The sequence below is a fragment of the Corythoichthys intestinalis genome, chromosome 10 (assembly GCF_030265065.1).
Source record: "Corythoichthys intestinalis isolate RoL2023-P3 chromosome 10, ASM3026506v1, whole genome shotgun sequence".
NCBI classification, from domain to species: domain Eukaryota; kingdom Metazoa; phylum Chordata; class Actinopteri; order Syngnathiformes; family Syngnathidae; genus Corythoichthys; species Corythoichthys intestinalis.
This window is the reverse complement of record NC_080404.1, coordinates 34,331,570-34,342,447: the sequence shown is the minus strand read 5'-3', so window position 1 is coordinate 34,342,447 and position 10,878 is coordinate 34,331,570. Positions and strand designations below refer to the sequence as shown.

General features: G+C 37.6%; 1 protein-coding gene across 1 annotated transcript in view; it reads left to right on the top strand.

Moving 5' to 3' along the window:
- LOC130923191 (uncharacterized) overlaps positions 1-10,878 on the top strand; it is a 117,158-nt gene that overhangs the window by 5,432 nt on the left and 100,848 nt on the right. The window lies entirely within an intron of this gene.

Sequence of the window (10,878 nt, the reverse complement as noted above, 5' to 3'; positions counted from 1 at the left end):
GTTCATATAGTTTAGTTAGTAGGGATGGGAATCGAAATCCGATTCCAATTCCAAACCGGTTCCGAGTGTTTCGAGGCCTCGACATCACAATGAAAAAGCCTTAACGATCCCTAAAGACGCATATTGCGTCGTGACATGTCTTGTTGTCCAGACGCATCAAACTAGCATGGTGCCAAGAACCACTCGCTCCAAAGTTTGGCTACACTTCACCAGGAAAAAGGGTGAAAATGAAAGGTTACGATAGTTTAGCATGAGCATTGCCGCCGTAAACATAACAATGACAGCACGTAGGTTCGAATGCTCGAAAGTGTGTCTTCACTTCACGAGGAAAAATTACAACAAAGCGACTTGCAGTCATTGCAAGGTGGAGATAACTGCATCGGGAGGGAATAGACTGCACTGTCCCCACCGAGACGCTAAGGCTCAGTCCTGGCTATACAGCTAGCTAAACTCCCAAATGACGATGCAGAAGACGTTGGTATAATTTGCTGACTTTATTCAACCATCACTTGAAACTAAAAATAGAAATGAAATAAATCAATTTCGTCCCCAATAACAAACAGGTTTGCATCAACGTAAATCAGCGATGATTAGCTGCTAACACAATAACAACAAACAGTTAGCATGCGTTCGCTAGCATTAGCACATCGTTTAAACCACTGCACAACTGGATTTAAGTGTCCGATCGCGAGTGGAAACACACAACAACAACACAGAAGATGATACATACAGGCGTTGCCTCTGTAGATATTTTACAAACATTAACAAAGAACGTAGGCTCGTGGCAGTGTTTCCCTTTCTCACTAACTCGCTCACTCGCTTTGATGCGGCATTTCTTCTTCTTCGCGTGTAAGCGCGCTCTTCTTCACGTGAGCGTGTTCTTCTTCGCGTGAGGAAGCGCAAGGGCGCCACCACTTGAGTGTGAAAGCAGGGTGATGAGCTGTGTTGCTTTTACGCCAAACATATCGTTATGCATTGTGGCCAAAAAGTTCAATTTTGGTTTCATCTGACCAGAGCACCTTCTTCCACATGTTTGGTGTGTCTCCCAGGTGGCTTGTGGCAAACTTAAAACGAGACTTTTTATGGATATCTTTGAGAAATGGCTTTCTTCTTGCCACTCTTCCATAAAGGCCAGATTTGTGCAGTGTACGACTGATTGTTGTCCTATGGACAGACTCTCCCACCTCAGCTGTAGATCTCTGAAGTTCATCCAGAGTGATCATGGGCCTCTTGGCTGCATCTCTGATCAGTTTTCTCCTTGTTTGAGAAGAAAGTTTGGAAGGACGGCCGGGTCTTGGTAGATTTGCAGTGTTCTGATGCTCCTTCCATTTCAATATGATGGCTTGCACAGTGCTCCTTGAGATGTTTAAAGCTTGGGAAATCTTTTTGTATCCAAATCCGGCTTTAAACTTCTCCACAACAGTATCTCGGACCTGCCTGGTGTGTTCCTTGGTTTTCATAATGCTCTCTGCACTTTAAACAGAACCCTGAGACTATCACAGGGCAGGTGCATTTATACGGAGACTTGATTACACACAGGTGGATTCTATTTATCATCATCGGTCATTTAGGACAACATTGGATCATTCAGAGATCCTCACTGAACTTCTGGAGTGAGTTTGCTGCACTGAAAGTAAAGGGGCCGAATAATATTGCACGCCCCACTTTTCAGTTTTTTATTTGTTAAAAAAGTTTAAATTATCCAATAAATGTTGTTCCACTTCACGATTGTGTCCCACTTGTTGTTGATTCTTGACAAAAAAATTAAATTTCATATCTTTATGTTTGAAGCCTGAAATGTGGCGAAAGGTTGCAAGATTCAAGGGGGCCGAATACTTTTGCAAGGCACTGTATATACTGTATGGCGGAAAACACTCAGGTGACTTGAAGTTCCACTCTGAGACCCCCAATTTGCCCAATTTTCAAAATTGTCCGATATGCACTTGTGAGGGAAGAAAAATTTTGAACAGGAGGGCATTTAAAAAAAAAAAAAAAAAAAAAAAATTAACAGCAAAACCCTAACTGGAGGCGAGAGCACGCGAGAGCATAATTAAAGACGCCACGATTTTAACGAGATATTATCGCGCACTTACCTTGTTTCGATCCAAAAACTGTAGCATGTATCACCGAGTGTCAAGACACAACTGTGAATGCCCACAGCTGGATTTTTGGGGGCTTTTATGGGTGAAACATGATAATATAACAAGGGTTGCAATGCAGAAATCGAAGACATCAAGGAGGGGTCAAGATTTTTATTTTCATATATTTACCCTTTTAAATGTTTTTTTTCCCCCAATTTTTCTTTGTTTGGATCGATTATTTATCATCTAAAATATTGGGGGAAATGTGACAGTAACGAAAAAAATACAATTAAGCGATACTTATGAGGTAGATATCCGTGACTTTTTTACAGACGCCAATTTTTTCGTTGTGACATAATTTGTTTAAAAGTTTAAAATATGCGAGTGAATAATTTTTTAAAGTATTTATTTTTTTAACTAAATATTAGACATCAATTAATGATTCTAAGCTACAAATGACATTTTGAATAATAAATACGATTACTAACCTTCTTCTTATGGCTAGGTTGAAACAAAAGCGGTTGCGCGACGTCTGTAAACAGGGGCTTCTAGGGTAAAATGGACAATTAAAAATAGTTCGGGGGCTTATTGTGCCATGAATCTGCTATGGCAGCATATAGACATATTGTTCTATCAAACTCAACAGTTCTTTTGGCTTAAAATCCAGCAGTTTATTTTAAAGAGGGGTGCAAGAGCAGAAATTGCTTTTTCAGTCTTGTGTGAGTTTTCCGCCATATATATATATATATATATATATATATATATATATATATATATATATATATATATATATATATATATATATATATATATATATATATGTATGTATGTATGTATGTATGTATATATATATATATATATATATATGTATATATATATATATATATGTGTATATATATATATATATATGTGTATATATATATATATATATATATATATATATATATATATATATATATATATATATATATATACATATATATATATATATATACATATATATATATATATATATATATATATATATATATATATACATATATACATATATATAATATACAGTATATACATATGTGTGGAGAAGGTAAATACAAGCCAATATTTCACTGAAGTAGCCGAAATTGCCACTGTAGTAGGCACGGCTGTTGAAGAAACAAGCTTTAAGAGACCCAGTAAAGCGGGCTTCGTCTGAGACTCAAAGTGAGAAAGGAGAAAGACAGAGGCACAAGTAGAGAAACAATACAAGTGTGTGTGCTTATTATCTTAGCTACTTTTTAACTATTTTGAGGGTATCAGCGTTTATGTGCTGTTAGGTCGAGACGTGACTGAAGTCACCTTCATTTCACAACGGTGTGCTCAAAAGCGGTGTCATTTTTTTTTTTTAATTCAAACATTATTTCCTCCAACATCACAGTTTTGAGTAATTCTTGATTTGCTTATTTATATTCTTTGAGCAACCATCTTTGAAATGAAAGTCATTTACACTAGGTGGTGTCCATTGCTTTAAGCCCCAAGTACTGATGAACTACAATAAAATGCTCTATATTGTGGCTAATGAGTGCAGTGAGATTAAACACCACAAGATTCCTGCCCAATCAAGGATTAAATAGCAAGCTTTGCGACCTTGAAATTGTTGTTCATTAAAAATTGGATTTTAAAGCCACACGGACCTTCATGAATGCCATTTTTTACCCAATAGATAAGGTTGGTAAAAAAATGCATTTAATAATTTTTTTTCTTCAAAGTCTTAATTTTCCAGAACTCAGTTGTATTTTGTGCAGTAAAGTTTTCTTTCCTCAATAAATTTGGATTTACAAAAAATGTATAAAGGCGAGTTATTCAGTAAATAGATTTGTTCACCGTGCAAGTACTGTATATGAATTTGCAAAAATGGGAAAAATTCCAATTGTTTCAATCAAATTTTGAGAAAAAAATGCAGTACTATTTAATACTATTATGATAAAAGTCCAAATGTATAATTCATCACAGAAAGTGGGAAAAGGTGTGTTTTTAATGAGTTTTTCCACATACGTTAGAAAAGAAAAAATCTCATGAAATCTCATGGACCCATGCACAAAATTGAACATGAAGTTGTCCATTTTGGTCAACTTCCAAACCCATATTTTGACAAAAGTCCGGCAAGGGAATTCACCCAGATTGGATGCAGTTATCCCCGACAGATGGGTGACGCTTCATTGCCAAGTTGATTTTTTTTTTTTTTTACTACGGTGTGGAACATCACATCAAAGTTCAATGAATATTTTTTAAGTTTTGCCATAACCTGCTTACAACTTTTATTGTTTTTATGACTTAAAATAGTGCTCTTTCTTTTACTACTCATGTGACCATTATGGATCACAACTGAGACTGGAAATCATAAAACATTAGGTTTAGAGTTAATGATTATGACTGTTTGACCCTGGAATGGATTATATGTGAAAAATTCCCTTCAAATCCAAATGGATTAAAAATATAGTTTATGTACATATTAACACTATGGTGAAAGTGGGCCAGAACGGTCAGGAACACCGTTCCGGTATAAGATTCAGGGCCAGAATGCAGTTCCGGTATAAGATTCAGGGCCGGAATGCTGTTCCGGTACACAGTGCTTTGATTCCGAAAATATAACGGCAACTGTGAAAACGCTATGATAAAAAATTTTTTTTATATATGCTAAGCTGCCACACATGAATTTCATCTCCAAGAAGAAAACAATCTACCAACATCATATTTACATACACAAGTGTTAACAACAAGCATAATAAAGTGCTTGTGTAGCATAATCCGTTTCCACCAATATATAATATTTATTTTATCCCACGGACGGCATGGAGGTTTCCCCAGTTGCTGCAGTTATCTGAGTCTGACAATGACGAGTCATGTCAATGTGCGAATGCATGCAGCAAAGCAAAACGCCTGGACTCATTTATCCGTTCAATTGGCTGACATACTGACATGATCAGCAGAGATAGTTAGCTCTGATTGGTTCAAATGTGCATGTTTTCTGGAACAGCAAAAAAAAAAAAAAAAAAGGTTGATTTGATGCGACAAAATAAGGGCAATGCAACATGAAATAGATCAAATCTTTAAGAGCAACGAAAGAATTGAGGAGGCTTATTTATCATATTTAGTTTTATTTGCTCTGATGGGGATGTTCAGAACATCTCAGCTGTCAATGTGCACTTTGGACTTATATATGTTCATTAATGTTAGGCTACTTATCCATTTCCTTATGATTTAAAAAAGTCAATGTTTGCGTGATCTTCAAATTATATTCCATTTCACTCTGCATAGCAAGTCATTTGTACTTATTTTTATGAATGTATGTTACTTTATTTTATCATTAAAAAACAAAGTAAATGTTTACATTAACTTCAAATTTAATATACATCCTATGTTCTTAAGTAGTTAAAATCGAGATTTGGCATTTAATATGTGAGGAAATGAGGGAAAATAAAAATTAGGAGATGGAAGTTGGGGTTATTGCTGTTTTGTCTTAAATTTTATTTTGCAAATCACTGAAAAAATACAATTTGAATGAAAATCAGTTTTTGTATGCGTTATAGTTAACAACTGTGCTAAAACAGTTTTCTTTGCATTTCAGTTGTTTAAGAGGTATGACCCCCCCACCCAAAAAAAATGAATGAATAAATAAATAAATAAAATTTCTGTCTCCGTGGCGACCTTCACGTTGGGGAGTTACAGCAAGAAATTCTAGCCACTTTCACACCTGACTATATCATACAAATATGTTCCCTGGTACATTACGTACAATATTAATAAATGGCAAAAACATTCTTAAGACAATAACAGAACAAAAATTGGGCACACAGGTTAATCTATTCGCTGCCGCTGACAGCGATTGACATCCTGTCCATTTGAACTGGGACGACTAGCGGCGAATGATCGCTCGCGGCCCCATCTATCGTCATCTAGCTACGTCAATGAAAGCCAATGACTTTATTGTATTGTCTGTTCCCCGTTTCAGTGTGACCAGTTTTCACATTAAAATGTAAAAAGTTTGAATTTCAGTTCTGGTCACTTAAGGAGTGCTTTTTGTGTCTTGTATCGAATTCATGTTAAAAAAAAAAAAAAAAATCGCAATTTCTGCAGTTGATCAAATCAAATGTGTCAAAGTAACACCAATGAGTTGGAGGAGAAAAGTGAAACACTAAGTAGACTCTTCAAACGCCGCCCGCGTCCGTCACCTCTTCCCAGAATAGAGCGCGCAATATGCGGAGTTAATTGGCAAACAAGCGCACACGACGGCCGCCAGTCACCTTGGATCCTAGTGCGCACGACGACTAATTTTATCTCCGTCGGCGCGGGCGGCCTCTGATGAAACGGCGTGAAAGCGGCACGCCTCCAAATAAGCCGCGCAGATCTGACATGTTTGCGCAGCATGTAAAAAAATCCAAAGAGAGCTGACTCAAGATCATCTTAAATATACATTAGGTTAGCGATTCCCAACCACTGTGTTGCGGGAGATCATTAGAAAGTTCAACACTGACTTCAAATGTTTAGTCATCTTTATTAAGTGAACCCCCACGTAATCATGGTTTGGGAAAGTTTGGATTTTTACGAGCTAACTAGCAACATGCTTACTTGTCAAAAAGCATTATTCATACATTTTGCTTTACGTCATGTTGACTTTGCTGCTTATTCGGAGTCCCAACATATCAGCGTGATTGACTGTTGAATTACCTGAATTTAAATTTGTCACACGCAAACACACGCTTCGTTGGTTAGTGATAGCATTTCCGAGACTATGTTTGATACGCGAGATATTTACAGGAACAGCATACAGGGTTCTTGCGAGTTTCATCAAGTGATTTAAGGCTTTTTAATTCCTTTTTAAGACCACCTAGAAAAGAATTTAATGCCATAACTATGGAAACTTCACAGTCAACCACGCAAAAAATCTAACTCCTGAAAAATCAGAAAATTTTACAGATAAAGACAAACTTGGATACATCATACAATTCCCTTGTAAATTGATATAGTGGTACTTTTCATCATCTTTCTTTCCTTCGGGCGATTTGGAGGCTGTTTATTAGGAGTGGGAACCTTAGGGCACCTCACGATACGATACGATTCGCGATACAAGGCTCACGATAACGATTATCTCACGATATCACGATACAGCGATTATCGACATACTGGTCAGAAATTTGATACATGGTATTCTACGATACAACTGTTGAAACGGAAAAAAAAAAGGATATTTCAAGTTGAAAAAAATACTGTTAAGTCATTTATTGAACAGTGACACCTTTTTTGTGCAACAATGCTGTAAAATATACATCTACTGCAAATTGTGTACCTGCACATATAGAGGAAACACACCACAACCACTGATATCTCTTGGAGAGATCATGATGAATGGCACCCTTAATTTCTTTAAAGTTTTAAATCTTTTAAAAAATAATTAACAGAGCTGTAGGTGTCTGTCAGCAGTTGAACTTGGAGTGGGGCAATGATAAAATTGGTGGGTCTTTTCTTCGTATATGACCTTTGTTGCCAAAAGCATTGGTTTGAGGTCTTCCCCAATCTGCTTCAGCATTTGAGATGTCGCACTCGGTCAGTCGCATTCTTCCTCACCTTAAAAACAAAATAAAACAAAAAATATTAGCTATTTAATAGCTTTTGAGTTTAAATCCTGATTTTTTTCTTTGTTGTGTTGGAAGTATTAATTAAAAAAATATGAATGTATAGAAATTAAAAATGCAATAATTACCTTCTTTAATATGCAGGCTACATTAATTATCATGCACATCACCTTACATATATTGGAAGCTATTCAAACCATTTTTATAGCTTATTGTATCAAAATGGTAGTAATAACAGTTTGTGTAGTAAACTAGATGGAAAGTGGTACTCAAATAATATCAAATAAATCAGTAAATTCATGTAGGCTTGTTCGATATTCCTTTTCATCCAGTTTAGGGTTGTAGTTTATTTTATATCATTCAACACCAAATATCATCAAAGTAATACATGTAAATTAAAAAGCCAATTACATTGCAAAACTTTCTTACCTCAAGTGATGAAAGCGAAAGCACACAAACTCCGGTGTCCACTACATCACCAGCTGCCAGTGAACCTTATTTTTCTTAGACAATTCTTGCATACAGCAAAGTCCTTTGTTCACTTTACTTCCTTTCTTGTTGGTGTAAAATCTAAAGTGTGTCCACATGTGTGATTTGTAGCAATATTTTCTCTTTTTTTCCCTCCACCGTTCTCACGGAGCTTTTTTATTTTTTTTCAACCCACTTGGAGCTTCGTCTCTTCTTCTCTAGATGACTTGTGCGCACTTTACCTTCACAGCCACTCATGAGCGCCCCTAGTGGGCCGCCAAGGAATTGCTCAACAAACATTGAGCAGTTTACGGCATTCATACTCCATTGTATGGCCAGTATGTCAACTAAAAGTATCGATACTTGGCGGGAGCATATCGATAACCAATCGGGTTGCAAAATATCGCGATATATCGCTGTATCGAGATATTGTCACACTCTTACTGTTTATACAGTATGGCAGTATTTTTAGAAATTTCAATTGTAATGTGCTCCGTTTTTGGATGGAGGATTTCAACAAATTTTAAAATCTCAACACGACAATGATAGGGGAATGTGTGTGTGGGCTACATCTTGAACTGGGAAGTTTAAAAAAAATAGAGTTTTAATATAAGTAGATGGCCCTGCAATGTGGCCGAAGCACCGAGTATCAGGGAAACAGGTGACACAATCGAAGGCGTTTTAGGATGGGTCATAGTGCATTGCCATTAGCATTAAATGTACTGTCTGGAAATGTAATACCTACAATGATTTTACAGTAAATATAAGACAATTTAAGGCCTTAATTACACAGATTTTCAATTTTCAATAGCTATAAAGTTTTTTTAAGGACCCACAGGAACCGTTATTATGGGGATGTCCCTGATCCCATCGCACAAAGGCGTAGGTTTGCATAGGGACTGTAGGGACATAACACCAACAACTTTTCAGGATGCTCAAATTGTCCCCACCAACTTTTACGCAACCTTATTTGCATTACATAATGACTTCAATTATAGAGGTACTGTAATTTAGATTGTCTTTCCATGTTGTAGGGATATAATTAACCCTACAATTATTAAGTGAATTACAGTACTTTCAGTATGTTCAGACTTACATGGAACCCTTTTCACTTGCTGAATGTGCTTGTCCGTTTTTTTTACCTTAAACGCAAGTTTGATTGGCTAATGACTTGACCCCCACCTACACTCACACACGCGTTCACAGCCGGTGTTCTGTCAAAATTTTCACCCTGATAATATTTTGCTCCCGAAGCTTATATGGTGGTGAATAAGCACTCTTTTGCATTCAGTTGGACTCAGTGTTACCCAAAGGTGCTAAATAAACAAGTTACATCATAAACATACAGTGTATCACAAAAGTGAGTACACCCCTCGCATTTCTGCAGATGTTTAAGTATAACTTTTCATGGGACAACACTGACAAAATGACACTTTCACACAATGAAAAGTAGTCTGTGTGCAGCTTATATAATACAGTTAATATATTCATTTCATTCATTTTCCATGCCGCTTCTTCCTCACGAGGGTCGCGGAGGTGCTGGAGCCTATCCCAGCGAACTATGGGCAGTAGGCAGGGGACACCCTGAACTGGTTGCCAGCCAATCACAGGGCACAAGGAGACATACAACCATTCACGCACACACTCATACCTACGGACAATTTAGAATGTTCAATCAGCCTACCATGCATGTTTTTGGGATGTGGGAGGAAACCGGAGTCCCCGGAGGAAACCCACGCAGGCACGGGGAGAACATGCAAACTCCACACAGGAAGGCCGAAGCCCGGGATTGAACCCTTGATCTCAGAACTGTGAGGCAGACGTGCTAACCACTCAGCCACCGTGCCGCCCAGTTAATATATTTTCCCCTCAAAATAACTCAGAATATAGCCATTAACTCAATTACTCCCAGCCATTTTCACCGGAGCAAGGCCTTTCGCTCCCAGTCGTTTTACTGGATTTTGACTGATTTAGCAAAGCCCACAGAAAATTCTGTTCTATTGCTATATAAACATGGAACCCACCAAAAGAAAGATTAGACTCTCTTCTTTCATCAGAAAAAAGTTAGTTCATATCCTTTTCCATTCTTTAGAAATCAGCTTTAGAAAATAGCTTACTTTGAGCAATTTTCCAATTTCTGATGAAAAAATGGAGAAATCGAGCTTTTTGTGAAAGCATACATTTCAAACATAACTTTGACTTATACACAGCTATTTTGTGCTTTAGTTACATCCCAAACATCTGAATAATGTTTTCCTTTTACAAAATAAGATAAACAACAAGACAAATAGAGCTTTTGATAGCAAAGTAACAATTTATTTACACATAACTAACTGAAAGATGCTGCTGTTCTGGCTGCGACAGCCGGTTAAACTTTTCCCTCATCGCCGTCTGTCTCATAAAGATGAACTTTTGAGTCTCTGCGGGCTATGCTCGCGAGCAGCGCGGACTCAAAGACATCGTCCGCTGCACTAGTGGTCCCGGTCGTCCAGCGCCTGGCATCCTGGGCATCCTACCGGTTGTTCTGCTCGGTCGTCCGCCGCCTGGCATCCATTCGGTCGTCTTCCGCCGGTGCCCGGCCGTGCGGCTTGGCCGTTCGTTGCCGTTGAATCGGGTTGCGGGTCTTACCAAATGCGCTACTGCCCTCCCGTGGCCAGTTTTATTGCTTTAAAATGGATTTTCAGCTTTGTGCTTTGGAGCTAAATTTAATCACGACCCAG